Source organism: Bradysia coprophila, unplaced genomic scaffold (assembly GCF_014529535.1).
Source record: "Bradysia coprophila strain Holo2 unplaced genomic scaffold, BU_Bcop_v1 contig_94, whole genome shotgun sequence".
Classification (NCBI taxonomy): Eukaryota; Metazoa; Arthropoda; class Insecta; order Diptera; family Sciaridae; genus Bradysia; species Bradysia coprophila.
Genome location: NW_023504022.1, coordinates 1,208,352 through 1,228,642, shown reverse-complemented (window position 1 = coordinate 1,228,642; position 20,291 = coordinate 1,208,352). Strand labels below are relative to the sequence as shown.

General features: G+C 38.9%; 1 long non-coding RNA gene across 1 annotated transcript; it reads left to right on the top strand.

Annotated features, from left to right (window-relative positions):
* The first annotated feature begins 795 nt into the window (after positions 1 to 795).
* LOC119084821 lies at positions 796 to 18,703 on the top strand. The gene is made up of 3 exons (XR_005089152.1): positions 796 to 807; positions 1,552 to 1,564; positions 18,496 to 18,703. It is a non-coding gene; the product is annotated as an uncharacterized LOC119084821 (long non-coding RNA).
* Positions 18,704 to 20,291: the final 1,588 nt, after the last annotated feature.

Sequence of the window (20,291 nt, the reverse complement as noted above, 5' to 3'; positions counted from 1 at the left end):
TGTTGCTAGCATACCATTAAAAACCATTTAGAAAAACGTATTCAGGCATCCCATTTGTCGTGCTGTCTGGGGTGCAATCCCGGAATTCTGTCTGTACAAGCAGTGCTTGCTGGAGAGTTACTTTCCGCAGAAATGGAAAATAGCGAGTCTGGTCATCTTACTCAAGTCTCCGGACCGGATAAGATCCGACCCAGGCTCCTATCGACCTATCTGTTTGCTAGATAACTTTGGCAAGGTGCTTGAGGGTATCATGGTGAAGAGGCTGGATCGAAAGTTGATGGATGTGGAGGTTTCACCGTATCAGTTCGCGTTCACTTACGGCAAGTCTACTGAGGATGCATGGAGATGCGTTCAGCGTTGTGTTGAAGGCTCGGAGATGTAGTATGTTATTGGGTTGAATATCGACTTTCAAGTTGCGTTTGACAATCTCGGCTGGCTCTCCATGCTTGTGGAAGCTTGTAATGAATGAACTCTTGCTGGCACCCGTGGCAGCTGGATTCTTCATTGTAGCTTTTGCCGACGACGGTACCAATGTTATTGAGGCTGATAGTCGAGCAGCGTTGGAGGAGCTGGGTACGCGGTGCTTACAGTTGTGTCATGAGTGGGGGAAGAAGGTGTGTGTTCCGGTGTCGGCGGGCAAGACAACGTGTATCCTTATGAAGGGTCACTTGTCGGCCAACCGGCCTCCGTGCATACGGCTGAACGGCACCTCCATCTCCTACAAGTGTGAGGTGAAGCACTTGGGAATTTTCGTTGCTGAGCGTATGAATTTTAGGCCGCACTTCGTTTACCTTGGTCTTGTTGGGTGTTTGCGTAGGGCAACTTGTATTCTGTACAAGGGGCTCTTCGTGGCGTGTATGTCGTATGGTGCAAGCGTGTGGTTCCGGACTCTGCGCTTTTCGTATGCGTCTATCTTGCTGAATAGATGTCAAAGGCTAGTCCTGTATGCATCTCTAAACGTGTGTCGGACGGTTTCCACAGACGCAATGCAAGTTCTCCACGTAGAACTACCATGGGATTTGGAGGCAACCCGTAGAGGTTTGCTCTCCGAATTCCGTAGAGGCATTACGCCGGTGGATGGCGATCCGATCACGGATGAAGAGATGCTAGGGTTGAGTGGTCCTCAGTTCAAGGAACTGTTGACGGAGAGGTTGCTGGATGTGTGGCAGGGCAGGTGGGATGTCTCGGAAAAGGGACGCCTCACTCATGAGTTTATTCCGAGTGTCCGATTTGTTCGTGAGAATGAGTGGATGGCCTTTGGACTGTGTCTTAGTTACGTATTAAAGGGACACTGTAGCATGAATGGTTTTCTGCACAAACGTGGTCTGTCAAATACGCCAGTATGCATGTGTGGAGCACCTAACGAGGACGTCAAGCGCCTACTCGGGGAGTGCCCGCTCTACGATGATCTTCGAGATCTGAATGGTTGTGGTTTACTCATTCGTAACGGGTCGCTTGACGTGAGCGGGGCACTCAGCGAGATTGGAGCGTTTGAAAAGTTTAATCAGTTTGCGGTATCGCTATTCGGCGGGAGGTCGAGGTTGATGAGAGGGGACGTTGATTCGTGAATGATGCATGTGTGCGCCGTTATGTCCTGAATGTGGTTGATTGTAGGGGGGAATGACCGGCGCAGGATGAGTTCAGCTGGTTGAACGGCTAAGGCCAATTCCAGACTGTCTATCGGAGAGTGGCGACTCCGCGCAATTCGAGCTAGTCGATCGGAGCTGGAAGTTCATGCTTCCATCCGAAGTGGTCTTCGATATCACCTACCCTACCCGAGGGTTAAATCGGTACCACGGGTGTTGGGAGCCCACCAGGATTGCACTATTCTCCTGGTCCCAACTATGGTTGAGGAGCCTATCCTTGGCTGAAACGTGGTGGCTGTGGTTCAAGTGCGTTTAATACGCTGGGGTACTGCTCCCGGGTGCATTGCAGTAAGGGTTGTGATTGGTCCTTGCCCCACCTTTGGCTATGCTGGTGCATGAAACACCGGCATATAAAGGTAGTCTTTTGACGCGCTGATTGAGCGTATCTCAATCTACTCCTCTTTAGAGAGGACGAGATGTTATGCCTTCGGGTGGGTAATCTCGTTAATCTAAAGATATTATTCTGTCCGGAATGTCCAACTTGCCCTTACTTTTGTCCTACTTGTCCTAAGTTTTCAGCAAAAAATTGAAAAAAAATCGTTTTAATATTTATTCGAAAAATTATGAAATTCAAAAATTTAGTATTTTTCACAGGTTTGCGTCGTGAACTCGTCCAGTCTTTCAGCAAGATATGATATGATTTCCACCATATTTTTTAAGGGTACAATTAATTACCATCTTCCTCTCTTGGACTATGCCTTGATAATGATTCTCTGAGAGTTTCGGTCGCAATACGAATTGCTAAAATCTGTCACAGTCATTTATGCAAATGTGGGAAAACGGTGGACGAATATGGTTATCATGGTTTAAGTTGTTTAAAAGCCTCTGGTCGTCATCCTCGCCATCATTCTTTCAATGAAACGATTCGTAGAGGCCTGGTGTTTGCTGGAATACCAGCACTTCGAGAACCTCCAGGAACTGTAAGAGAGGACGGAAAGCATCCGGATGGTATAACATTAATTCCTTGGTCAGCCGGTAAATGTTTGCTTTTGTACTGGGTGCTGATGTAACTTTTCACATCGTACTTATCAACCGAACGGTTGGACAAGTATTGTGCATTGCAAAGCACTGCTGGTTCGCCACGACAAGTGTATGGCTTGTTTCCCCTAGACAATACTCGTAGTTTTATCAACAGTTTCACTGATTTGATTGACATTTCATGGTGAGGTCTCTGCTCTGCACTCAGAATTTATTCAGTGCGATGGTCGCGATGCTTCACAAAAATAGACTGAAGTTGTTGCGTAGTCGAACGTATGTTCACTTTAGAAAACACCCTGTTCACTTAAAGCATAGCAGTGTTCCGAGCGGTGTCGTTGGAATGTGTTTAAATGTTCACAGTTTCACTTTGAAATCGAATAGTTAGGAAGGTAGTTGCATCGCACGCAGAAGTAAGTTTCAATTTCTTACACAAGTCAAATGTGTCTCCTTTGTTAGGCACACGATGAAATGCTACAACGGAAAATGTATAGCCGTGAAGAAACGCCAAAGTCAAATCGTCAAGATTTATTTTCTTGGCCATTCTTCACACTCTGTCGATTTTATCTGGTAATTCGACGAAAGTTAAAAATTTGGTGAATCGCCAAGAAAAACGGAGTGAAGAAATGGAGTAAAGCAAAATTTCGAATTTCTGGCAATTTGGCAATTTTTGTTGGCGATTTAAAAGAAAATCATAACTTTCGTCGAATCAACCCAAATCACCAGATTGTGAAGCGGCACCAGAAATTTGAATTTTCGTTACTTCACTCTCTGGTGATTTTTTTTTATACCAACATCGAAAGTTGATACTTTAGCCCCGCATATGAGGGGGGAAAGTAAAAAAATGCATCCCGCATTTTGAGGGGAGAAAGTATTAACTTTCGTCCCTTGTTTACAAATTTTGTCGACAAAATTTGCTGTAAGTATCAACTTTCGATGTTGGCATAAAAAAAATAGTATGAACGACTTGGGGCAAAAGTAAAAAATGCAGCCCGCGCGATGCAGCCCTTGCCTTCGGCGCGGGTAGCAACTTCCGCACTGGGCTGCATTTTTTTACTTTCGCCCCTTGTCATTCAATGTACTACAGGCGTCCCACTTGTCCGAAGTGTCCGAAATTTTACACATTTGTCCGAAATTGTCCGAAATGTCCGAAATTTTCTTCAAGATCTGACCGAATTTAAATATTGAAACTTATAAAAGACTCTACAAAAAAAAATTGCCTGCGGCGCGCTTCATACATTTTTCAATTATAATTTCCGTGTACCAATTCTTTGTCTTAAAATTTATATCAAAATAGATGAGGGAGTAAATTAATTTTTCATGCCTTGGGCAAAAATTACGGAATTTTTCTCGTAATTTGGGCCCTCGGCATGAAAAGTTGTATACGCATCTGTTGTGGACGGTTTATTTACGTAACAGATACGTAAATAACTATTACGTACATATGTACAACCCTTTGAATTATTTGAATTAAGATTCGTCCATCAGTCAACAACAGTCATTCGCTAATTAAATAAGTGTTTTACTAAAAACGATTTTAATTTGATTAAATCGTTACTGAATTTGTTAACCAGAATCTTCTGTACGTATCTTCTATCACGTTTTTACCGCCCAAATGTAAAATTTTCATCTTACTAGCGTAACACCGTTATTTGAAGGCTGTGCTGACAAGATGAATGAAGTTGATGGAATGTTGCTAGCATACCATTAAAAACCATTTAGAAAAACGTTGTCAGGCCTCCAATTTGTCCGGAATGTCCAATTTGCCCTTACTTTTGAAAATTTATTCTAATTTATCCTACTTGTGCTAACTTTCCAGCAAAAAGTTGAAAAAACAATCGTTTTAACAACGTTGTTAATTCATTATGCTAATTGCTTCTTTTTTTTTTCAAGCGATAAGAAATTTAATCTTGACTCAATGACGATGATACTGATTTACATATTTCCTTCAAATTCTTGGATGGAGGTATTGTTCCCATGATTGACGCCGCATTACCTTTTTGGATGGATTCACTTAAAATTTGTATAAGATATGACGGTGAACGTTTTTCATTTGTGACCTCTGCAATTTTGCTGCCAATTTGTTTAATGAATCTCAAACCAATATCACCAAACACTCCAGACGTTTCAGTGGCGACAGGAATAAAAATAAAATGATCTGCTCATGTTTCTGCTTGATTCGCTGCATGACCCGCTTGTTGTGACGTTTTGTTCAAATACGATTGTGCGAAAGTGACACGACATGTGAAATCCTACAGTGCTGATTGCTATAGGTTTGTTCCAAGGCCATATGAATTGTCAAATTTCATCCACAGAACCATAACCTCAATAATATGGCTGTGTAAATCGCGTAGGCAACGTTGCTCGATTTGTATGAAATATCACGCAAGCGACGTTGCTCTGGATGAAATTGTCGTTGTTCGGGTTGTCAAAGTTCGTGTTTACAGTTAGTTGGAAAAATTTATTTTTGCTTGAAATGAAGGACACACAGATTTCTCGTGAGAATTGTAGAACGGATCTAATTACGTAATATTACGAATTCGAATCATGAGTAAGGGAAAACCTTTTGTGCAAAATTATGATGAACAGAATGTTGATTGCTGAGAATCAACTTTTCGATAATCGTTGATATTTTGGTTCAACGACTTTAATTTTGAGTATGAGTGGTAGAGTATACTTCACACACTAAATGACACCTCATCCATTTGATATTAAATTTGCCGATGGAGCAAAAAAAATATCGAAAAGGTTCGACGAACTATTATCACGAATTGTAGAATTTTTGGATATTTCAATAGTATCGCAAAAGGAACCAAAGTGAAAACAAGGTAGGTTGCAGCAGCGCAGTTCTGTTACAGTAATGCGTAGCTATCCTCGCCCACTCCCTTGCTTGAAAAATTAAAATCTACATTTTACATTCTCGTAAAGAATTGCCAAAGTCAAATCGCCAAGAACAAATAAATTCGCCAGAAAAAATTGACAAAGAAACGCAAAGAAAAATCGACAAAATGTAAAGAAACTTCAAAAAACCGAATTTTCATGTCTTGTTGATTTTTTCTAGCGATTCAACAAATTCATAACAAAACTGTCGAATCACTAAAAATAGTACATCAGGCCTCCCACTAAATTTTGCCCTGTCCGAAATTCGGACATTTCGGACAATTTGTATAAAATTTCGGACATTTCCAGAAAAAATTTCGGACTAATGTTTTCCAGTTTTCACTAAAGAATCGCAATAGGAATAGTATGTGAGACATTTAAAATCATTCCCTCACCAAATTTCAACGTTTTATATCAGCAGAATTTGGTGACAAATTCTAAACTCAAAAATTTGTTTGGAGTATATTTTGACGTGACATGAATTGATCATTAACTGGTATATAGGACTTGAAAAATGTTTTACTAAAAGTATTGTTAAATTTGAGGGTTAACTGAAACCTGGCTGAAAATATTTTAAAAAGAAAGAAAAAGTTTTAGAACGGCTTTCTTCAAATAAAACTAGTTGAACTTCCAGGCAACATACTTTTTTACCGCAGACGACTTCAATTCCAAAAATTTTGTACTAACGCTTAGATATGTATTTTACTTTACTAGTGAGGGAATGTAGCCTTTCTCTCACTAGTGAAAACCCTTTCCCTCGCTCGTAAAGTAAAACGCCATGCTAAACACTGGTTTAGTAATGTACTATTGTTCGCACTTCAAATTTATGCTAGATGCCTAATACGTCGACCTTCAAAACATCAGTCGTATTTTTACTTTTCGAAGCTTGATACGCCACAGGCAGGCAAATTTTCTATTTAGTTCCAAGTAACTTAAAAAAAATTCGACAATATCGATAGTTCCCTTATATTGATATAAACGGAATTGTTTAATGGCATACTAAATAAAAAATCTTTAAAAATTTGTCAATATGGGATGCAGAGTTTTTTGAATTTGACTGCCTTCAGAAGTTAAAGTTATCCTGAAGAAACCAGGAGAGCGTGTCTATCTCATCGATTATTAAAATATCTATGTGAAGGCTCGGATTGTGATGAGTGAAATGAAAGTAGTTTAAGTTAAGGTGATGTTTCCTCAATCTCGAAATGTTAGTGTTCTAGACAGTTCTAGGTTTCATTAATTTTTAATGAAAAAAATTATGGAAACCCAAAACCGGGTAAAAAACGCTTTTTTAAATGTAGACCTTTGCTCGAGGCAATATTTTTCCATGACCGAGCATCTTATTTTCACAATTTAGTCCAGGTTCTTACGTCGAAAAAAACCGTCTCGCGCGCTAGAGAGTTTGGTAGAATTTCGACCACGAGATATTGTAGAGGGGGTCCAAGTTACCTAACAAAAAAAAAATTTGGGGTTCCCGAACCGGTCGAATCGGTAAAAAACCGGTTGTAGTGTAAAACTAAAAACATCAATATCTCCGTTCAAAATTAATATTTTTTTATGCTGTAAATTTTATTTGAAATTCCGATCCATTGCCGACATTTCGTGGAATAATTTTTTTTTTGGATCTCAAAGCTGCCCGAGCTATCTGGGATGTCCAAAAATGTGACACTAAAAAACCGCAAACTTTGACAATCACTGCGGCCTGTAAATCCTAACTGATTTTAATGATAAGAGGTGTTTTGGAAAGCTGGAGACTAACTCTTTCAGATCTAGCTGGCCGAGGCCGGAGGCCATATTTGTAAAATGGTATCAGAGGTCCTCCCAGCTTACTCATCGGAAGCCATATTTGAAAAACGGCCTTGGCTGACACATTGGAAGCCGTTTTTGAAAAACGGCCTCGGACGTCCTACAGGCTGACCCATCAGAAGCCGTTTTTTGAAAATGGCCTCGTATGTCCTACCGGCTGATCCCTCGTAGGCCATATTTGAAAAACAGCCTCAAAGGTCCTCCCAGCTGACCCATCGGAAGCCATATTTGAAAAACGGCCTTGGAGGTCCTTCCAGCTGACACATCGGAACCCGTTTTTGAAAAACGGCCTCGAACGTCCTACAGGCTAACCCATCAGAAGCCGTTTTTTGAAAATGACCTCGTAGGTCTCACCGGCTGATTCCTCAGAGGCCAGCGGATACACAAACTCAGCTGGCCCTGGGGACAGGTCCGGACACACAAACTATTTATTATAATATACAAAGTATTGCTGTACTATAGTACTGCTGTGTATATAGGAAGTATAGTATAATATCTATACTATATAGTATAGTATATAATACTGCAGTACTGCAATATATAAACAGCAAGTGTAATATAATGTGTCACAAGTTCTGGCTGCGGACACACAAACTCTGCGTGCCCAGGGGTGAATGTGCGGACACACAAACTATATATTATAGTATATATAGTATATAATACTGCAGCATTGCAACATAAAGGAGTATACCAAATTATTGCAATAGTATTATATCTATTATCAGCAGATCTCGAGCAGCGGACACACAAACTAATTTTTTTTACCAGACCAGAATAATTTTTTAGACCCGTACGAAGTACTGGGGTCTTATGCGTTTACGCATACGTCCGTAACACGTCGAATTGAACTCCCTGAGTAAGGGGAAACCTATTGTGGTTGTCTAGAGATGCCAAATCAATGAAAAAAAAGTCCGTCTGTCCGTCTGCACGATAACTTGAGTAAAACGCATCCGATTTTGAAAATTCTTTTTTTTCCCGTTTGGTAATGTCAAAAGACAGGCTAAATTCGAAGATGAGTGATTTTGGATCGACCCTTCCCGAGCTGTGGCCCAATAAGTGCTTTACGGTTTTTCGAAGATATCTCCGGACATTCAAACGTTACACTTGTAACTGATACGTCAAATAAAAGGTATTTACAATACCGATCGACAAAAAAAAAGTTTATGGAAATCGGATGAACGACTCGTGAGTTAGACCCCTTGGTGTGAAACAGGCACAGGGCGGCAAGCAGTTTTTGCTTGTAGGTCGGCCACATTTCAACATATTTCGTGTGTTTTAGCTTTATTAGATAGGTATTGACCGTACCAATCAGGGAAAAAAAAGTTTTTGAAATTATGTTCTCCGGAGCGTGAGCTAGGTCTCTTGGAGTGAGCTCTTATCTAGCTACTCGGCCGTACAGTGAACGTGGAGTATTTTGTCAATATCTCGAGTAAATTTTGACCGAATTTCATGAATTTTTTTTGTTTGAAAGGTATTAACGAATGTAAAGCGTCGGTAAAATTTCCGGTCTCCTAACAAAATGGCTGCCGGTGGCCATATTGGATTTTATTAAAACTGATATAAAGTGGGAAAAATGGTACTTAGAGTGTTTCTGTTAACATGGAAATAATTTGTTATGTGTTTGGGGTGTTTCAGGCATTCCATATATGAACATCTATATATATATATATATATATATATATATATATATATATATATTGAGCTATATTGAGCAATATACAGGCATGTAGAGCTATATAATAGCAAATTCATTTGTGAAATGTTTATTTATAGGAAAATATAGTTAAATATAGCGGTATATAGCTGTTTAAATAGGAATTTATGAAAGTTGACTTCGTACGGGGCTGTCTATATTGCCTCCGGCAATTTATTTGTATATGCTAACAAGGCAAAGAAAGATAATGCAAGTGATTTTAAAGGGCGAATAGCTTTTCAGTAGAGAATGAAGTAAAAGAAATGAAGAGTTTCACAGTAAAGGCTTTTGATACGAATAGGTGTTTCGTACGGGTCGTACGCGTTAGCTACGTTTTTATAAGTCTTGCAGCTATATTATAAGTTCCACAGCATTTATCGAAATCCACGACTTTTCCGTGTAGATATTCTAACAGTCCGTTGCCAATTCGCAATAAAAATATCGATTGTCCTATTTAATTTCATACACAAAGACTAATGTAATATCTATGTTTACACACCACACATCCACTACACTACACATTCAATCTATCACTCTACACAACATAAAGGCGTTCGAAGTAAATATCATTTTATCTGAACGCTTAGCTTTGGCACTAGAGGTCTCGACTTATAATCGAGAGGTCGCGTGTTCAAATCCGCGGCTGAGCAAGATGATTTTTACTTCATTCGCTTTCTATGTAACACTTACTCGTAGATATTCTAACAGCCCATTGCCAATTCGCCACGTTTAAAATATCGAATGTCCTATTGATACTCGATTTTCGAAAAGAATTCTTGAATTCGCAAAGTACGAACTTCTAGTCGAAAATCCCTATTAGCGATCCTCTCCCAAAACTAGTGTAGTTGCTAAGATGATTCATAGAAACGTTTACAAGGCATCACCTGCTTCAATATTTCCCAGTAACTTTAAGACTGTGTTTTATATTGTCTTGTGGTATTGTGATTTTATGTTCTACAAACGTACTCACAGCCGACAAAGCTTTGACCATGTTTATGTATGTAAAATTATTTTCACTTACAGCTAACAACTAAAACATTGAAATCGTTCCATTTGGAGCAGTACAGAAACATTTTGATGAACAATTTAAGTGGTGGCAATCGTAGAAAACTCAGTGTAGCTGTAACTTGTTTCGGAGATACTGGACTCGTGCTGATGGATGAGCCGACCAGCGACATGAATCCGGTCACCAGAGCCTTAGTGTACAAAACAATCAATTCTCTTATCGCCGCTAAGCGTTCGATAATACTAACATCACATACAATTAGCGAAATCGAACAGGTGTGCCATCGTATCGGTGTGATGCGAGAAGGAAAAATGATTTCAATCGATTCACCAGCGGCATTGAAACAAAGATTCGGTCAAAGTTATGTTGTGACGTTGTACTACGATCAAATTGAATCGTTGACCATTGAGCGATACTTATTGAAGAATCTGGCAGGCGTGAAAAATCTCACCATTCACAACAATTGTCTGCAGTTTAGCATAAACGTTAAAACTAGTCAATGTGAGGTAAGTGTGGAATTTAAAAATCGATCAGAGTATTCGAACTACCAATTACTACCGTCAGCTTGAATCTCTGAGCAAGGGCAAAAATGGGAAGGGCAAAATAATTTGAGGAAAATGCAATTTCGATAATTCTTTTTTATTTTCGTTTGATAATTGCAACGTAAAGGGTAGATTTGAAGAGGAACTAAAACTAATAGAATCGGTCCAGATATAGGGTTGGAAAAGTGTGAAGGGGCTGGACGCAAACTTTATGTTTTCACTCTAGAACGAAGAGTTGCATACACAATATCTGTTTGTTTGCTGGATCAGGTATTAAAACATTCTAAAGAAGTACACAACATTTATTTGCAATCGTGTCATTTTTACAGGTATTCCAACAAATCCTTGAAACCGAGGTCATCCTATAGTAATCCAGCATTCGCTTTTTAGTCCAGACGCTTGTGTCACGAAAAGTGGCTCTGTGGGATTCGAGGTTTTAAGATTTTTTGTGAATGGATTCTGATAGAGTATCAAAAGTTGTAGAACTAAATTTTTTTCTTGAGGTCGATGAACCGGTATTACCGGTAAAATTACCGCTTTAATGTAAAACTAAGAATCGCTATAACTCGAGATAGAAGTGACTTGGTTCGGATTTCTTTTTTTTGTTAGTAAGGTACATTAATTACCTAAGTTTTATGGAAGAACTTTTTTTTTGGAATTACGATTTCTTTGAAAATTTCTGAATTTTTTTTATCGAAATTGGGTCTCTAGATAAATTTATTTTTTTAATTGCTGCTGTTGATGTATCTTAAGCGATAAAAAAGGTTCCCTGAAGTTCTCCGATTAATTTAATAAAAAATTTTTGCTAAAATTGAGAAAACAGCAACTAATAGTTCAAATTTCGTAGGTTTTCACCAATTTTTAACATTTATGACGCGTCTGTCCCATATAGAAAAAATTTTATGCATTGTTTCGGATGTATTAACGTTAGTACTACAATTTTCTGTCATATTTCGGCTCATTTAAAATTTAAATGTCTCGAAAATCGAAAGGAAACAGTGTAATTTGGTGCAACAAAAATCCGATAGTGTAATAACCTCACTTTTTGCTCAATATCTCGGACAAATTTTTAGCCCCGTACGAAGTACGAAGGGGCTTATAGGATTACGATGCCGTGTGTAATTGATGGAATTCGAAGCAGACGGTAAGGGCAAAGTGTTTGCCTATGTTTACAGATCCGCAATAAAAATTTGGGCCGTCTGTCCGTCTATCCGTCTGTCCGTCACGTCGATATCTTGAGTAAATCAAATCCGATTTCAAAAAAAAAAAAATTTCCCTGAAAGATAGTCAAAATAGTGAGGCTAAGTTCGAAGATGGGCATATTCGGGTCGGCCCTTCGTGAGTTAGGGCCACCTAAGTGATTTAAGGTCTTTTGGTGATATTTATGGCAAAATAAACGATAGAAATGTAAATGACACGGCAAATGATAGGTATTGTCAATACCAATCCAGGAAAAAAAAGTTTTTTAAAATCGGGTGAGTGGACCGTGAGTTAGGGCCTTAGAAGTGAAAAGCTACTAGGGCCCTATGTGTATTTTACATAGAACTCAAGTAAATCTCATCCGTTTTTCGTAATTTTTGTTTCATTTGAAAGATAATCGAACACCGAATAGAATGTTGTTGAAAAAAAAAAAATTTGGGTCCTTGGACTAAGGCCGCTACTAGGGCCCTATGTGTATTTTACATATAACTCGAGCAAATTTCATCCGTTTTTCGTATTTTTTGTTTCATTTGGAAGGTAATCAAAGGCCGAATAGAATGTAGTTGAAAAAAAAAAATTTGGATCCTCGGACTGAGGCCGATACTAGGCCCTATGTGTATTTATACTCAATAAATTAAAATTTTAGGGCTATTTGAAATTTTTGTTTTATTTGAAAGGAACGTCGTACGGGGCTTCGTAATTTCGCTATGCGCAATTTCTAAGATGTACACATTACATAATAATTTTACTTTAACTACTTTAACCGGCGCATAGGCTTACGGTCAAAGTAGGGTGACAGACGCACTAGGGTCACGTACGCAATAGATATACGGGTTTGTACGGGGCTCAGTCGCAGCAAACGCTCCGACTGTTCTGATGGCTCGTTTTTTATCACTTTCGGAACTTTTTTGGCTGTAGTTGAGACCTGTACCTGTCGAATGAGCCTACTTACACGAAATCCGGTCGTAAGACACCGGCCAAAAATGGCTTCAAAGTTAGCGGTTTTTTTGTGTAGTGTCTACGGAAAATGACCATATTTCCGCCATTTTGTTTTTCCAAAAAAAAAGTTCTTCCATAAAACTTAGGTAATTAATGTACGTTACTAACAAAAAAAAGAAATCCGAACCAAGTCACTTCTATCTCGAGTTATAGCGATTCTTAGTTTTACACTAAAGCGGTAATTTTACCGGTAATACCGGTTCATCGACCTCAAGAAAAAAATTTAGTTCTACAACTTTTGATACTCTATCAGAATCCATTCACAAAAAATCTTAAAACCTCGAATCCCACAGGATGACACAAGCGTCTGGACTATTTAGTGTAACTAAATTGGAATAGTTTTGTGAAAACAATTACCTTACTACAAACGATTTTTGTAAACAAATTTAGTTGAACAACTCTGGCAGGCAATGCACATGTAATATGAACTGTACATCTCAATGAAAAAAGTACTTCCGATTGCAATCTTTTAATCAAAGAAGATGGCGTTGCTTCGGCAAGTAACGTTAGAATCCTTTCGCTGTTGTCGTAGCTCCTCCCCGCTCAATTGCGTACATATGTGAATAGGTCCGAAATGTAAGACTAAACATTTTTCTGTTAGACTGGAGATATTTATTGTTTTCCTAGTAATGCAGGTCAAGGCAATGCATACAAACCACCCAGGTCTAATGGTCTAATGTCACATCGGAGGACATAACAATTTTAAAAACGGATTCTGAGGCACCCACTTTCATATTATTTTGACAAAAATTATGAGTGCGTTCAAGATAAATCGAAAGATTTTAAAGAATCGCTAATACCTGGTCTGGTATGTACATTCATTGGGTCAAGGTAGTTAGTGTTCATCGACAGAGCTGTGTAACTAACGTTTTAAGAATAGATAGTGAAAACTAATGACCACATCAATCAGAGAAAAAAATCCAAAGTCTACTCTGCGCACTTTTGCATGTTGCCCAATCATCAATAGCTTTTATTGCCGCTATGATTACTTATCAAGTACCGTTTCTGTGACTTTTTAGCCCCGTACGAAGTACAAAGGGGCTTATAGAATTACGATGCCGTGTGTAATTCATGGAATTCGAAGCAGACAGTAAGGGCAAAGTGTTTGCCTCTGTTCATAGATGACGAATCTGCAATAAAAATTTTGTCTGTCCGTCTGTCCGTCACGTCGATATCTTGAGTAAATCAAATCTGATTTCAATTTTTTTTTTCCCTGAAAGATAGTCGAAATAGTGAGGCTAAGTTCGAAGATGGGCATATTCGGGTCGGCCCTTCGTGAGTTAGGGCCACCTAAGTGATTTAAGGTCTTTTGACAAAATGCTCAGCCTTTCCCTATCACAACTGTGAAATTTTAGAAACACATCGTCTAACGTGCTGGATCTGGTTTTCGTCAATAATGTCAGTGAATTCAGCATCAGTAAGGACAATTACACTATAATCGAAGAAACGCAACAAGATTCCAGCCACGTTCCGTATGAAATTATAGTTGATTACTGTGCTGCCGCATCCGTCATCACACAAGACATTACGGTGTACCAGTATTCACGCGGACATTACGATAGAATGGACTACCAACTGAATCAGATAAATTTCCAACACGACTTCAGAATTAGAGATGCGGAAACGGCGTATGACTTCTTTGTACACACGATCAAAACTCTGATTGAGAATAATGTGACAAAGAAAAATGTCAGGAAATATTCAAACAAGCCGAAATGGTGGTGTCCGGAATTGCAGCGACTAAAAAATCGACGTAACAAATTGTTCAAACGTAAGACTGGAATTCAAGCAACGTTGGAGTACGAAGATGCACAGAAGTTATTCAGCGATGAGTGTGACCGTCGATACAACGAACATATCAGACGTATTCAAGCGAACATCAATTCAAATCCAGCGGAATTTTGGAAATTCGCCAAACTGAAGGGAGACAACGACCATACGTATCCTGACATAATGTATCTTGACAACAGAAGTGGTAAAACAACGAAAGAAATCGCCGAACTGTTTGCGGATTATTTCGAATCGATTTATGTACCGGACGAATCGAATTGGGAGTTCGATGACGTGTACGTTCCGGTGAATGGAGCTACAGACATCAGCCTGACATTGTTTGACATCGAAGCGGCTATTCATACGATTGATTGGAAAAGTGGATCTGGACCAGATGACATTAAACCGAGTGTAGTCAAATCATGTGCGACAGCAATGGCTTGGCCCATTTGGTTGCTATACCAAAAGACATTCGACGATGGTAAAATACCGGCTGCATCGAAGGCTTCACGTATTGCTGCAATTTACAAACGGAAAGGAGACAGATCAGATGTGAAAAATTACAGGGTCGTAGCCATTCAAACGATTTTATTGAAAATACACGACATCGCAGTTAAACGAAAGATCAGTGAAAGAATCCAGCCTCAACTGACCAATGCTCAACATGGGTTCAGAGATAAAAGATCAGTCGTAACCAATCTGCTCTGCTTGTCAACTTTGGCTCACGCTGCTTTTGAACGATCGTGTCAGCTCGATTCTTTTTATGGCGACTATAAGACAGCATTCGACAAAGTAGTGATTCGATCAATGGTTGTCAAATTCGCAAGATTTGGAATTGGAAGGAAAACGGCGAAGTGGTTGTGGCAATTCTTAGTTGGAAGGACAAATTACGTTCAAGTTGGCAGTGACAAATCCAGGACGTTCGAATCAACCTCAGGAGTGCCTCCTGGAAGTTCACTTGGACCAGTGATGTTCACCGTATTTATCGACGACGTGGTTGAAGCCGTAACATTCGCTTGTGCTTTGCTATTTGCCGACGATATCAAACTTGCTGCCATCATCAATGATCATATGGATATACGAAGATTACAGAATGACATCGATAACGTTAACAGTTGGAACACGGCAAACTGTCTTCAATTCAACATTGAAAAATGTCACGTCTTCAGTATTTATCGACTTGATTCAGCATTCATCAAAGCCGATTACACTTTGGGTGGTCAAATTATCGAAAGAGTCGAGGAAATCAGCGATTTGGGTGTTTTGGTCGACAGATGGTTCCACTTTGGTCACCACATCGAAACAATGGCAATGAAATGTCGACAGACGATCGGCTGCATAAAACACTTTTCAAACGGTAATTTTACGAAAGAGACGCAGCGAATATTGTATGTGGCGTACGTTAGATCAAGACTAGAATTCGCATCGACCATTTGGAATCCGGCGGCACAAATTTACAAGGACGACATCGAATCTATTCAAAAGCAATTTGTCATTTACTTGCTTGAGAGCCGAAGAAATGCGTCATCATATCGGCTAGCACCATACGTCGATCGGTGTAAACAGTTGAATCTGCAAAGTTTGGAAACGAGACGTACGATCGCGGACGCTGTTCTTGCCTTCGACATATACAAAGGGAATATTGTGGACGATATGATATCACCGAAGTTTGTACGCAACACGAGCGCATACGGCCTGAGGGATTCTACGATGCAGTTGCTTATTGAACCGCGAATGTCCAGAGCGTATCTTTCGAACCAGCCAGTAGTCTGGTTAATCAGAATTGTAAATGAATATAAATCGCTAGTGAGACGGACTAATAGCAGGACGGTTTTCAAGAGTCTTTTGTTTGATGTTTTTAACCTTTGACGCGCGTATCCGTTAACATTGTACATTGTCAAATTCATTGTATTTTTAGCCCCGTACGAAGTACTGGGGGCTTATAAGATTAATATGCCGTTTGTAACACGTCGAATTGGAAGCAGACAGTAAGGGCAAAGCATTTGGTTGTGTTCATAGATGACGAATCCGCAATAAAAAAAATGTCCGTCCGTCCGTCCGTCCGTGACCCCTCTAGCTAGAGTAAATCACAACCTTTTTTAAAATTCTTTTTTTCCCTGATTGGTATCGACAAAAGTAAGGTCAAGTTCGAAAATGGGCATGGTAGGGTCGGCCCCTCCAGAGCTAGGGCCCTATAGGTGTTTTTCAGTCTTTCGACGATATCTACCGAAATACGCACGCAATAGCTGCTTGTGATATATCAAATGAAAGGTATTGACGAGTAGAACAAAGTTGCTGAACATTGTTTTTGGGTAAGATGCAACGCGAGCTTGTTGGGAGGGCTCAAAGGTCGTTACTCGGCCCTGAGTGTTTTTTGCACATAAATCGAGTAAATCTCATCCGATTTTGCTAGATTTAGTTTTTTATGGAAGGTAACTGAATACCGAAAAGAACGTGTCGAAAAAAGTTTCAAATTTGGGCCCTTGGACTAAGGCCGCCACTCGGCCCTAAGTGTTTTTTGCACATAAATCGAGTAAATCTCATCCGATTTTGCTAGTTTTTGATTCATTTGAGAGATAATTGAATACCCAATAGAAAGTTGGCAAACAATTTTGGGTTTCTAAAATAATATCGTAAATTGTTGGTTTTATTTGAGAGGTACTTCGTACGGGCTTTCGTAATTGCACTATGCGCAATTTTAAAAATGAACACTTTCAGTAAATTTGACCATGCCCAACTTGACTTGCATTTTGGTAACAGACGCATTAGAGGGCTGTAGACGTATTAGGGTTCCGGGCGTATTAGGGTTCCGGGCGTATTACGGCTACGGGCGTATTATGGTTACGGACGAAATAGGATTACGGGTCGTACGGGGCTAAGTCGCAGCAAACGCTCCGACTGTTCTGATGCCTTGTTTGTATTATATTTATATTCAGCCAGTTTTTGGCGGTGCAATAAAGTTGATTTGATTTGATAAGGTCTTTTGGTGATATTTATGGCAAAAAAAAAACGATGGAAATGTAAATGACACGGCAAATGATAGGTATTGTCAATACCAATCCAGGAAAAAAAAGTTTTTTTAAATCGGGTGAGTGGACCGTGAGTTAGGGCCTTAGAAGTGAAATGCTACTAAGGCACTATGTGTATTTTACATAGAACTCGAGTAAATTTCATTCGTTTTTCGTAATTTTTGTTTGATTTGGAAGGTAATCGAAGGCCGAATAGAATGTTGTTGAAAAAAAATTAAATTTGGGTTCTTGGCCTAAGGCCGCTACTAGGGCCCTATGTGTATTTCACATATAACTCGAGTAAATTTCATCCGTTTTTCGTAATTTTTGTTTCATTTGGAAGGTAATCAAAGGCCGAATAGAATGTTGTTGAAAAAAATTAAATTTGGGTCCTTGGATTAAGGCCACTACTAGGGCCCTATGTGTATTTTACATAGAACTCGAGTAAATTTCATTTGTTTTTCGTAATTTTTGTTTCATTTGGAAGGTAATCAAAGGCCGAATAGAATGTTGTTGAAAAAAAAGTAAATTTGGGTGCTCGGACTGAGGCCGATACTAGGCCCTTCAAAAAAATAAAATTTTTAGGGCGATTTGAAATTTTTGTTACATTTGAAAGGAACGTTGTACGGGGCTTCGTAATTGCGCTATGCGCAATTTCTAAGATGTACACATTACATAATAATTTTACTTTAACTACATTAACTGGCGCAATAGGCTTACGGTCAAAGTAGGGTGACAGACGCACTAGGGTCACGTACGCAATAGATATACGGGTTTGTACGGGGCTCAGTCGCAGCAAACGCTCCGACTGTTCTGATGGCTCGTTTATGTTTTTTTAGTGTAAGATTTAAAATTTCGATGAAAAACTATGTACTTATGAGTACAGCCTTGAATTCAGGCGACAATCTCATGTCAGTACATTTAAGTATTCGTAGCAGCAGGTGGTGAGTACTTCAATTGTTTTTGGGTATAGGACTTATGTTGAATGAGAGTAGAGGAAATAGGTGAGCCAAACACAAATTATTTCATGCATTGAAGGTCATATTTTTTTATTTTTTCGCTTTTTGAGTAAAAATCACATGTCATTGCACATTTTAAGACGCATGTTTATTTTATTATTATTTCTTCTTCTCTTGATTTCACTTTCTGTTTTTAATTTCATTTTAAATTGTTACTTTTCAATATTCTTTCTCATTAACTGTTCCGTTCTTACACATTTAATTTACAAATATATTATTATTTCATATCAATTATATCCGTTTTACCTCCTCCTGCAAATGATATTTTTAATTCTATAAAAAATAATATCATTTTAAATTATTTTATGTATTTTCGTAGAAAAAATCGTAATAACAAAGAAACCGCAACTAACACTACGACGACTAAGGTCTTGTTATTAGGCCAATTATGCGTATAAAATACTATCTCATTAAAGGAAAAAAATCTGACTCAATTTCTCTTGTACAATTCAACAAGTTTTTGTACACATTAACCGTCTACACACAAAAATCCACTCTTATACGGCAGCAAATATTTTTACACTCGCCTCACCATGGAAACACTGAATGTCACGCGCCAAAAGTTATCACACTTTTCTCTCTCAGCAGACCTTGTAAACAGGTCTAGGGATGTGAGCAATGTTTTACTTAATAGCGGCATTTCCTGTGGTTATTTACGTTATTTGTTGAAGAGAGAAATTTGATTTTAAATGAAAACGAAGGCGGAGCTTACTCTACGTATTATAATGAACATCGAACGATCGACTCGTTCGGCTTTGTATCGCGTATTTTCGGTTTCGTTTTTATTCTTTTTCTTCTTCTACACATTTAAGTTTAACCTTGAAAGATGTACACAAATGCGATAGAAATGCTTTGTATTTGTTTTTGTTGTTTGTGTATTTCATGGTGTGGCAAGTGTAAAATTTTGTGCATCACAGGATTGAAACCACTCAATCACAGTATATGTGTGAATTCGTATACCACGAGAATAATTTTTGCATACTGTAATTTCGTGGTTTTAATCCGAGTGATGCAAATAACTATTTTGCCCTATATACTTCTAACATAGGCGAACATCGTTGTGTATTGTTGCCGTACTTGGTACTTCTTATACTCCGACGCAGTACCGGACTGGCTCGAAAAAGCCCATCGGGGGCTCCATGCAACTCAATTTAAAAAGGCCCACAAATTAAAAATACTCATACAAAAATCCAAAAGGCCCATCGGGAATTCCCCGAATTCACCATATGGCCAGTCCGGGCCTGCTCCGACGGTCCGATGTAAACGCAACAATCAATTAGAACACCTTTATTGGTTGCTTCATTGCTCTATCTTCAAATGCTGAAAATTACAAAAGAATAGTTCCAATAGTTTAATAGTATTTTTCGCAACAAGTGACGACAAGTAGGACTTTCCATTGCCTTTATTGCGAAAAACGTTGTATACAACTCGATGATAAATGCTTTTTTAGACACACGATGCGTCCGACAACATTTGTGCATCCGACAACTGAAATACGACCTATTTTGCCATGATTTTTCATTAAGAAATGTCAGTTTTTCCCGAACTATATATCGTGCGGGAAAAAACTTCATTTCTTTACGATTTATAGTGCGGGAAAAGAATTACATGAATTTTTCCATGACTCTTCGATTGATTAAATTTAATATGGTGAATGTGAAGTGTGTATGTTTTCAAGTAAATTGATGTGTTTTGTCTATTTCAGTTGTCCGATGCACAAAACGTTGTTCGCACGTCGACAGGAAATGGA